Source organism: Sylvia atricapilla, chromosome 2 (genome assembly GCF_009819655.1).
Source record: "Sylvia atricapilla isolate bSylAtr1 chromosome 2, bSylAtr1.pri, whole genome shotgun sequence".
Classification (NCBI taxonomy): domain Eukaryota; kingdom Metazoa; phylum Chordata; class Aves; order Passeriformes; family Sylviidae; genus Sylvia; species Sylvia atricapilla.
In genome coordinates this window covers 17,157,924-17,168,371 of record NC_089141.1, presented here as the reverse complement: position 1 = coordinate 17,168,371, position 10,448 = coordinate 17,157,924, and the positions used below count along the sequence as shown (strand labels likewise).

The following is a 10,448-nucleotide window of genomic DNA, read 5'->3' as shown; positions in this document are numbered from 1 at the left end:
CATGGTCAACCTACAACAGAGTTGTTGGTTGGGAAATATAAGGCACCTTATTCCTGCACATACCCAGTTTGTGACTCCATTTTTCCCATATTTAAAATCAGAACTCTGGAGGAGAACAATATTAATTGATTTTGTGAAATTGTTTGGTGTTATGTTAATTTAAAATGATCAGCTAGCACAGCAGTAATGATCACAGAGGATTGCTCCTTTGAAACAAAGATAACATATCATTGATCTGATGCTTCAAAATTCATCAGAGACTTTTAAGGCCACAAGGGAGGGTTTTGATCAGCTAGGCCTGACTTCTCCCACATGAGAAGCAAAGAGATTTTCACTAACAATTCCTGCACAAGCTGTGCTTCTGGACAAAGACAATACTTTTGTTTGCAGGGGCCCTTTAAAGTGAAAATAAGGTTTTCTGCCCCAAACTTTGTTAACCAGATCATTTTAACTTCTTTTCAAAGCACAGCTGAATAATTAATTTCATTTTATCTGTTACTTGAAGTAATAATTAAAATAATGAATGGACTTCTAGAAGTGAATGAAAGTCACAAGTTATCTGTGCACTATGAGTAAGAAAACTGAGCCAAAAACATAATAAAATGCTGAAGCATTATCAATCCACTGGAGACGTAAAAAACACACCACAGAAATAAATACAACGAAAGAAAAAATTGTTAAAGTCATAATCCAGTAAAACACTAAAGCGTGCCTGTGATTCTAAATAATGTGAGAACTTTCACCAAAGGCAAAGAGAATGTTAAAAGTTTCAGGAGACATAGGCATGCTCTAAGTGCTTTAGTAGATTAATTTGAAGTGCCCAGTCAAAATCATTTATTTCTTTTAGCAAGGAGGTAGAACAGAGTTTATGAGATGCTCAGCAAAATAAATTACAACCAGAAAGAGCTATAAGAAAAACCTCCTTTTCAACAGTGATGTTGTGGCATTAGCTCAGGATTAACCTCAAATGAGGTTCCCAGTGTGCAGTGCAGTACACTTCAGGAAGCACTAGGTGCTACTGTCTCTGCAGAACATTCAAGCTGAAGAGAATGCCCCATTTTCAAGAAAACACTCTCTTCCGTTATTTATTGTTTGCAATATTATTTCCTCTTGTTATAGTCTTGATGGTATTTTCAGTTAGGCTGTTTTCTGCCAGTGCAGAAGCCTTTGGTTTGCATTTCTCAGCACCCAGAACTACCCCTGAAGAAAACAGGGCAGCAGCCCTACAGCGGAGATGTACCATAATATCTTTTCAAAGACTGAAGTGCTTTATTTTGAAGAAGCCAAGTACATAATTGAACAGAGTTGCCATGATTAAATGCAATTAAGGTTGTGAAGCTTTGAGCATCTTAATTGTGGCATGATACAATTTATCAGGCTTCAGAACACATAATCACATCTTTGGCCATCCAGCCATGTTTTCCTTTTTCCTTATGCAAGATTAACCCTCTATCACAGTTGATGCAGCTAAACTTATCACTTCTGTGTATGACACCTTAATAATTCTGAGGTGGAAGAGTAAGGACTAGAATTGCACAGAAGACAAGCCAATAAAGTGACAAGAAAACACCCATGCTTAAACATTAATTTAAAAAGATGCCTTTTTTTTTCTGTTAGTGAATAATGGAGCTAATATAAAATTCTGACAGGCATAAACTTATTGAATAATTCTGATACTGCAATCTACAGGTGACTCACAAGCAATAATTGAATGATGTTAGTTTTATGCAAGAAATAATCTTGTAAAAGTCATAAAAAGGCATATGTATAATTCATATGGTTAATATTTGAGGTATTTTGAAGGTAACTTCACACATTTCTTGTGTCTACATGCCCATGGTTTAAAAAAAAAGAAAATAAAAGGAAAAAATGACCTTCAGTTAAAAACTTGGCAACGAGCTCAAATTCTACTTCTAAATTTGACTTTGTCATGTCTGCTTATTAAGAATATAATTCATCGTCTGGGAGTCTGCTCTGAAATACCAGTGTCTATCATAAATGCTCAACAGTTTTTCAAAGTATCAGCTTTCAGACTTTGTCACAGGATCAGCTTCAATGACTAGGTCAAATTCAGGTGTGGCAGACGACACTGTGGGCTCTAGTGGTAGCTCTGTGAATCTGCTGAGGAACTAAACTACTGTGGTTCAAAAGATTTATGGTTATTTGATCTTTTTGGTCACATTTAGAAGCTGATTCAAGAAGATCTTGTGACTTGTACTAAATTTCAACAAAAGGTTGCCACCCTTAAACACAGACATCCTTAATTAGCTGTTAAAAATGCTGCCTTGAGTTCCCAGTTTGTTTGTTTTTCCAGGTAGGAAGACCTCTTCTGGAGGGGAAACAAATATCCTCACCATATATTTTTTCCTTAGAAATAACTGCCTGTAGCAGAACAGATTTTTACATTTAGTCACTCAGTAATGTTTAGTAGATTTGTGCATGTTGTGATATTACTGCCTTATAGTTTTGTGCAGCAGTAAGGTCTGCACTCATCAGTTAGTCTGTCTGTCTAAACCAGACAACAGAGATCAATTCAAACTCCTTCCAAACTCAAAAGACGGGTCTTTAAAATAGAGCAATCTTCCCAATAGCTCAGCAGACTGAGGACTAGAGATGCTACTGTGTTTCAGAGCTGAAGACTCAGCTTCCAGCGTTACCATTGCAATTCCCACGATTCCCAAACGGTAGCTACAACAGCAGTACAAAAGAGAATTAATTGTACCTGTTGTACACAACCTTAACATTGAAAATTTGCTTTGTTGGAGAGGCAAAAGATCTCTTAAAATGTAGATCATCCTATCTAATCCTGCTCCTGTTGTTTCCTCTTAGCATTACTCATCTTCCCATTACCTTTTGCAGAGCAGCATGATCCCCTTGCCCTCTCTCTCCATAGGCTCAGCCACCACTGTGGGAATTTCACAGGTTCTCCAGGCAGTGCTTTCCAACCCTTGTGATAAAAGCAGGAGGCAGACAGAAAAGCTTCCACGTTAGAGACATATTTAGGAACCATTTTGAACCATTGTGAGGGAGTAGCTTGAGGCGGACAAAACATCTGGGGGATGTGAGGAGGGTAAATGCTATTTGACTACACAGCTGAAAAATTATTGTTTGCTCCTGAAGGGGGGTGGGCTTGATAATACAAATCACTTTTTTCTGTGTCTGCAATGAAGAAGTTTGTGCTAATCTTGGCACTGACATTGAAATTGATGTGTGGCCTTTAGGTAAGTCACTTAATCAATTTGTTTGTAAAATGAGTATAGTAACATTTATTTGCCTGCCTAAAATGGATGTAGAAAGGACAGACTGGTTAGTGCTGTGAACTGCTATTTACCAGTCATTGCAAGTATAATTATGCTGTGGACTTAAACCCCTCCTTGACTGGTAATTGAAATAGCTGAAGAGCCAAATAAAAGTCTGAAACGTAAAGGTGACAGTGGTTTCAGCTAAGGTGAAGCTGATTAACCCACTTCCTTTTCATGGAGCTAATTATGCTTTAACTGTGGCAATATACATCAAAAATGTTTCGAGCATGTACCTGCTCTTACTCAGGAACAGAATGAGAGGAAATATTGTGGGATTCATATTTGAGTCACTGGGTAAAGTGCCACTGATAATGGGTCATGGGAGAAGCTGAATGTAACACAGAAAAATACATGTTCAAGCCTCTGTTCTGGGATGCAAGTGCACTCAGGTGTCCTGAGAGCAGGATGAGCAGTGTAGACAAGACAGAATTAGATGCATCATTACCATTCTCAACCCAATTAAAATCCCTGCTCTTCAGGATTAAATAAAGTCTTAACTTGCCTTTTGGTATGGCAGGCTAAAAAAAAAAATATAAGTCCTAATGGTGAGAAGAATGAATAATGCTGTAGAGCAGTATGAAGTAGATTAGGAAATGAATTACAGTAAACTGTCTTATCTGGAAGCTGGGCTTTGAGAAATCTTCTGAGGCCTCAGACTGCTCCTTTTCTCCCAAATATGTTTCTTTGAGAGGAACATAAGATGGCCACCTGGCAAAAGAACCAGGTCCTCCAAAAATTTTCTTTTTGCTATTTGTAATACTAAGAATCATCCTGTTACAAACAATCATGTTTAGTTGATGCAGTAGTTAAAATAAACCTAGGCTGAGGATTCTCTAACAGCTAATAAAGGAGTCATCATTTGATCTTTGCTGATGTTGAGTGAAAGCTAACCAGCAGGGTAAGTACCTCTGACTTGACTAGAACTTGGGGGAATAACTGCCTCAGGAATGTTACACATATCTCACTTCACCTGCTTAATATTTTCATGGTGAATTTGCTTGAAATTTATCAAGGAAGCAGGGACTCAGACTGTGATTGGCAATATTTCCAAGAATACATCAAGAGTCATGAAAAAAAAGAAGTGGTGGAATTTTTAACTGAGGAATGACTTTATTTGCCTTTCTCCAGTTTAGAGCCTTGCTTTCCAAATTTAAGTTTTACAATCCAAACTCAGGGCAAACCCAGCCAGGTGGCTGCAATGAAAAACATAGTGGTTGATGAGTGGGGCACTCGTGGCTCTTGGCAGCACTGCTTGGCATGCTCTTGGCAGGATGGCTTCCTGCATATATTGGAGTGGAAAAACTTTCCACTAAGCTACAGAAGGAGAAACATTTTGCTTTCTTCTGTAAAACAGTTCTTGGAGAGATCACAAGTCCCTGCAAAGTGGTGTGGCACCCAGAGGGAATTGTCACACAGAGGCAAATCATCCTGTGTTAATAAGGCTAGAAACAGAGGTGCCTCTTTGGGGCCCATCAAAACCTGCTAGCTGTAGGACACTCAAAGCAGGAAGAATCAGATGTACTGAAAGCCAGACATTAAAGGGATACACTCATGAGAAGGAGATTTTTATTCAGAAATAAAGAACATGGGACACTGTAGGCTACTCAGGTTCAAAGGAGGGTGTCTCAGGGGAGTTTTGCTACAGTAATACGTGGGCAGAGCCCCGTCACTCAGAAAGACTGCAATGAAGAGATTAAGCAGAGGCAAGGGCCAGCAACTGCTCTGATCCCATGGGAGACAGTGCTACTGGATATAAAGGCACTGCTGTCTGCCAGACAATACTTAGAAGCATTTCTGGGAATATTTTGTCAAATTGGTAAAAGAACATGCTCAATAATTTAATGTTCTTTTTGGGTTTTGATAATCATAGCCTTGCAGAAAAGTGACTCAAAATGGCATTTGAATGGCCATGTCAAAATGTCTAGCAGTGGCAGTGTGCTAAGTATCCACAGGTAACAGGAATATCATGCAAGTTCAGTTGAAACAAGACAAAAGCACTCAGTTTTCCAGATATGAATTCTAGTCCCAGATTATCATGGTCCTATGTTCAATTCAAATTCTCTCTAAAAAGAAATAGGTGCTCACTTGTTTAGAACAGAAATATATATTAAAAAAACTTGCTCCATTTCCCATGTTTTACTTAATTGGACCTAGTTTTAAGCAAGAAGAAACTCAGTTTTCATTGATACAGCAGCAAGGTATGTCATTCTGCCAGCAAAGACACATTCGATGAGTGTTATGGTAATTAATATGTACATGAGAAAAGGAGACACTCCATCCACTTTTAATGAGCTATTCTTAGCACCAGAAGTACTTCCCAACCCATGACAGGAGGAGGAGATTTAACCTTACCCTGTCAAACTTAAGAGACAGATCAGAAGTGCTACAAGACGGGGAATTCCAAGTCATCTCAATTATGTGGCACCACATGAAATAATTATATTTGGTTACCCTTCAGAACGGTATGTTCTTGAGGGGTAACTTTTATGTACTGCTTCTGCTACCGTGGCTACACTCCGAGTGTGCTGCTTTTGATTTTTAAATAGCTTACGCAGCTCTAACACCTGTGTGTATCTCTAATGATGAATGACAGTATTATATTTACAAGCAGATACCATGTTCTTGAAAGGCTTTTTTTTTCCCTTAACTATCCTGATTTACAATGTAAGACAAAAGAACTTAAAGGCTTTATTGAACCTTCTCTAACATAATGGAAAGTTATCAGAGATGATGTTATGCTTTTTAATAACAGAGATAATACACAATGGAAAAGATCTTTTTTAAAAGAATGAAAAGAATAAAACTAATCAAACCTCCTTCAGTTAGTATGCAAAGCACTGTGTAAAGTTTATTAACCTTAAAGGCATAACGTACCTGATTTAAAAGCAGAGAAAGACTTGTTTTCATGTTTCTGAGTATTGAATAGGTTATAAAATTAATTTAATTTAGTACAGAAATCAACAGAACCCACCTCAGCCCCTCAGTATTGAAAAAGGTCTTGATGTTTATGAAAAACTGACTCCTGATATAAGAAATGAAAACATGTGAACAAACAGGACAGCAAAAGCTGAATTACTTCAGTTTATTCTAAAAGTGAAAAAACAGGGCAAGACATTTGAGTGTTTTAAGTTAAATTTGCAACACATTTCTAGATTAAAGAAAAACAGAGACAAGAGGTGATAGTTAGCCTTTTTTTTAATTAATAGGAATATCTATACTTCGTGGAATAGAAAGGAAATTAAAAGAACAGGAAACATATGGCAGTTATTTTTCTGTTGCTGGCAGGGTTGGTTTCTGTTTTTACCATTATGAATAAGCAAGCCTTCCTTTTGCAGAAAAGGAATGGCTCCTTGTGCAACTCCTTGCAAAACCAGGGTAATATTTTGATGACACTTGCATCTCATATTTCACAGTGCTGTCCCTTCATCAACATGCAATAACATCGTGGAGAAACTATCATGCCTATCTCATCCATCGATATGCTGTTTAATTTTCTTCCATGTAACTTTAAATTTCAGAGGGATGTCAATGCCACATGACTTACTGTAAGACAAAGGGAAAAAAAATCAATGTTAAATCCAAAAAGAACTACACAAGAGAGAGGGAGAAGATAAACATGCTAGAATATGAACCAAGAAATAAACCCAAAGCAAGAAGTATTACTTTGGGATATTACAAAGTTAATAAAGGAGGTATTTATGAAAACAGAGCTAGCATGAAAATTCCTAAAACATGAAAAGAATTATACAGAAGAAGTCAGCTGAAAAGCTTTTTTGAGCAATGTAATACAGCTCAGATACAGAGCTCTTCACAAGTCTTCATGTAATCTTATTCAGAGCTTCAAGTAACCCAGCAACCTGGACATAAACCTGAAAAAATCCTAGTATTAATCACTTGTAGTAGTGCTAGAGTGGTTTCAACCTACCAGAGCACACATTTCTGGCAATCACAGAGAGAAGACTGGAAACAAGTCCAATCCATTAAAAAATGCAAAGAATGTATATGATACTTGATAGTGCTAAGAAAATAATAAGACATAAACAGTTGATCTTGCTTTTTCCTCACTTTTAGGGTGTCTAATACATGTCCTCATTCATCAGCCCTTTTAAATGTTAGGTATATCAGATGACTTAAGTCAGACTGATATTCGCTAACACTAAAAGTTAGTGTCTTTTAATGTTATCCCTGGAATAATTTGGAGTTTGGTTGTACAGGTTATGTTCCTTGAAAATCAAGGGTTTCTGAATGATAGCAAAGCAGTCACATTTCACAAAAGTTACATGTGCCATGCACGTACAAAAAAAATCCAGTGAAGATGCAAGTGTATTTTGAAATGAAAATTAATTAAAAGACAAGGAAATAGGACACAGAAGTAAGAAGATAAATAATTGTTTGGCACTATGTACACAAATGACACAAAGAAAATTTTGGTGGATACAGCTAAATTGTGTGCTTTTCAGTTAGACACACAAGTAATTTAAAGTATGAGAAGCTAAAACATCCTATGCAAAATGACACAGTTAATACTTGCCCTTAAGTTCTGCAGAGGAAGGTTTTGTGTTCAGAGGATGATGGTCCAGATTTAGAGAATGACTCAGCTCCCTTTGTAAATGTTCCTCGTGCATGTGTTGAATCAGATGACAACACAGGAGCTGCTGAGGAGACAGCACAGGAGTGCTTGGGTCAAGAAGCAACAGATAATTCATGAATTTTAAGAGTAATTCAGTATTTTAACTGTGCGCAAGATGAAACAGCAGAAGGAGGCATAAGAACAAATAATTCTAACAGTGTGGACAATTATCTTATGAACAAAGAAACATCTTTATTTACACAAATTAATTCCTTAACCATAGACAGTAAAATAACCAGATTATGAGGACAAACCATGAAAAACTTTTGAAAATTCCTACTTTGTAGTGTACTATTCTTAACTAGAGAGTAAGAATAGTAAGAATACTGTTATGGCTACCACTTCACTACTTTGACCCTGGCTGACCAAAGGCAGTAAATTCTATCACTAATAAAAACAAAACAAAACAAAACAAAAAAAAAACCCAAAAAAACCCAAAAACAACCAAAAAAAAGAGTTAAATTTATGGAAGGCTGGAACACTGTGTTATGAGTTCCTGTGATAGCACAAAGTAAAGATGGGTTCCAGAGACTCAGAATAACTACAGGTCCATGTGTTCTCATTTATCCTACCACGTTATTCATATTTCAAATTCTTTGAGAAAAAAGAATTGGAATAAAAGCAGACATCAAAATATTTGTAGTTTTTTACCAGGCCATAGCATTTTGAATACTGAAGTATTTCTACAGCATATTTATCAACAGTTGGCTAGAGTAAGACTAGTGCACAATGAGCTGATTTGCTCTAGGCCCCAAAAGCCATGGAAATAAGGTTTTTCATAAAATCTGTTGGGATTTTAACATAAATTTGGTAAATATTACAAAAGCAGACTAAATTGAAAGAGATAATGTGCTTAAGTTTTTTATATTCTATATTGACAAACTACTGAATTGCTGACAGGCTGTAAAACAGGCCTTTGAACAGTATAAACATTCACAACGTCTTCCATTTATAGATGCTTTTCCTGAGAAGCTCAATGACAAATTTGAACTTAACAATGAAATGACCTCCAGTTTTATACAGCTCTGCTGACTGTGCACTTCAGCAAAACTACTGTGATTTTGAAAAATCAGCCTGTGTCTACCCTGTCTCCTGGATTCTCCACTAAGGAATTACAGTTTTATAATGCTGAAACTACTGATATTAGTAAAGTAAATGGTTGACTGATAGAGGAATAAAATTGCAAAGGATGGTAGAAATCTGAAAGCCCAGGAGTAAAGATACTCAAATTAGGTGGGAACAGGTAGGAGAGAAGCAGATATTGTAAGGTTTAAAAATAAAATCAAACTTACCCAAAGCTGAGGAATTAGAATCTCCCAATGTAAACATCACTGTTCTTCTTGTGAAGGCCTCAGAGGCTGATGACTTATAAAGTCCTGTCTCTTGTCTGCGTCAGGAAGATTGCCAAGCTCAGGACCTAAATGCACATTGGAAAGATGACCAGAACATCAAAAAAGCAAGGCCTTTCTGCATTAATCAAACAAATTATACTGTTAGAATATTTACTGGCCTAACAGTGAACTCTTAGCAGTGTGTATATGGTGTAGCAAAGAGGATTTTCAGTGTAACAAACCAGTGGAGAAAGTGGGCAAATCTGTCTGTGAGTCCTTTAGTTGAGCAACTGAACAACCAAGGCTATGAAAAAAACTTTTTGAAGGAGAAAGCCTACAGTCATCATAGAAGAATGGGAATGAATGCAGCAGGTGTGCAGTGCTGTTTTCTGGCAATTATCTAATTTGCTATAAAATAAAAGCATTTTGGGCAACCTGGGTGCTTCAGGATCACTAACAATTCAAGGAAAGCAGAGAAACAGTAGTTATATCAATTTATGATCTGGCTGTGACTCACTTCAGCCAAATCTTGCCGCAGTAAGTGGCAGGTTTTGTGAGGGACAGGCAAACTGCTGAAAATCTGACAGAACCAGGAGAAAACAGATGGCAGTCAGAGCAAGCTGATGATAGGTGGATGGAAACACCAAGTCTGCTTACACTTGCTATAAAAGCCTCTGATCATAGTCCTGTGTGATCAGAGATCTTTCTGTCTCTCTTTCTCATGACCCAGCTGAGTAGAGACTGTTTTCATTATGGCTTTACCTGTAAAGGATAAAATCAGGTAGACTGGTCGGAGAATAAAGGAAGGAGAAAACCAAATCCAACCTCTTACTACACATGTCCACTCTGCTCCTAGAAATGCCTGCCTTCCTTTCCTTTTGTAGAAGAAATGGCTGGGCTGAAGGAATGGCACATTCAGCAGGAACTAAGCCTTGGAGAAGCAGACTGCTGCAAACCAGCTCTTCCTGAGTGGATGTGAAACATTGTTCGAGCTTGAAAAAGAGGCACAGAATTTTAAAGATTTTATCACCTAGGGACAGATCACAAGCCAAAAGCAAGCAGAGATATATTAGGACCAGAAAAAGCTGTCAGTCTCTTTTCTAAGTTTATGGGGTAGAGGCAGGCAAGCCTTGAATTATGACCAGGGTGTATATTTTAAGCCCTTTAGTGGATGCCCTGGACACA

At 37.4% G+C, this 10,448-nt stretch overlaps 1 long non-coding RNA gene across 1 annotated transcript; it reads right to left on the bottom strand.

Annotated features, from left to right (window-relative positions):
- Positions 1-6,368: 6,368 nt before the first annotated feature.
- LOC136375399 (uncharacterized) lies at positions 6,369-8,172 on the bottom strand. Its single transcript, XR_010746072.1, has 2 exons — positions 7,830-8,172; positions 6,369-6,841 (listed from the first exon to the last, which is right to left on the bottom strand). It is a non-coding gene; the product is annotated as an uncharacterized lncRNA (long non-coding RNA).
- Between the last annotated feature and the right edge of the window lie 2,276 nt (positions 8,173-10,448).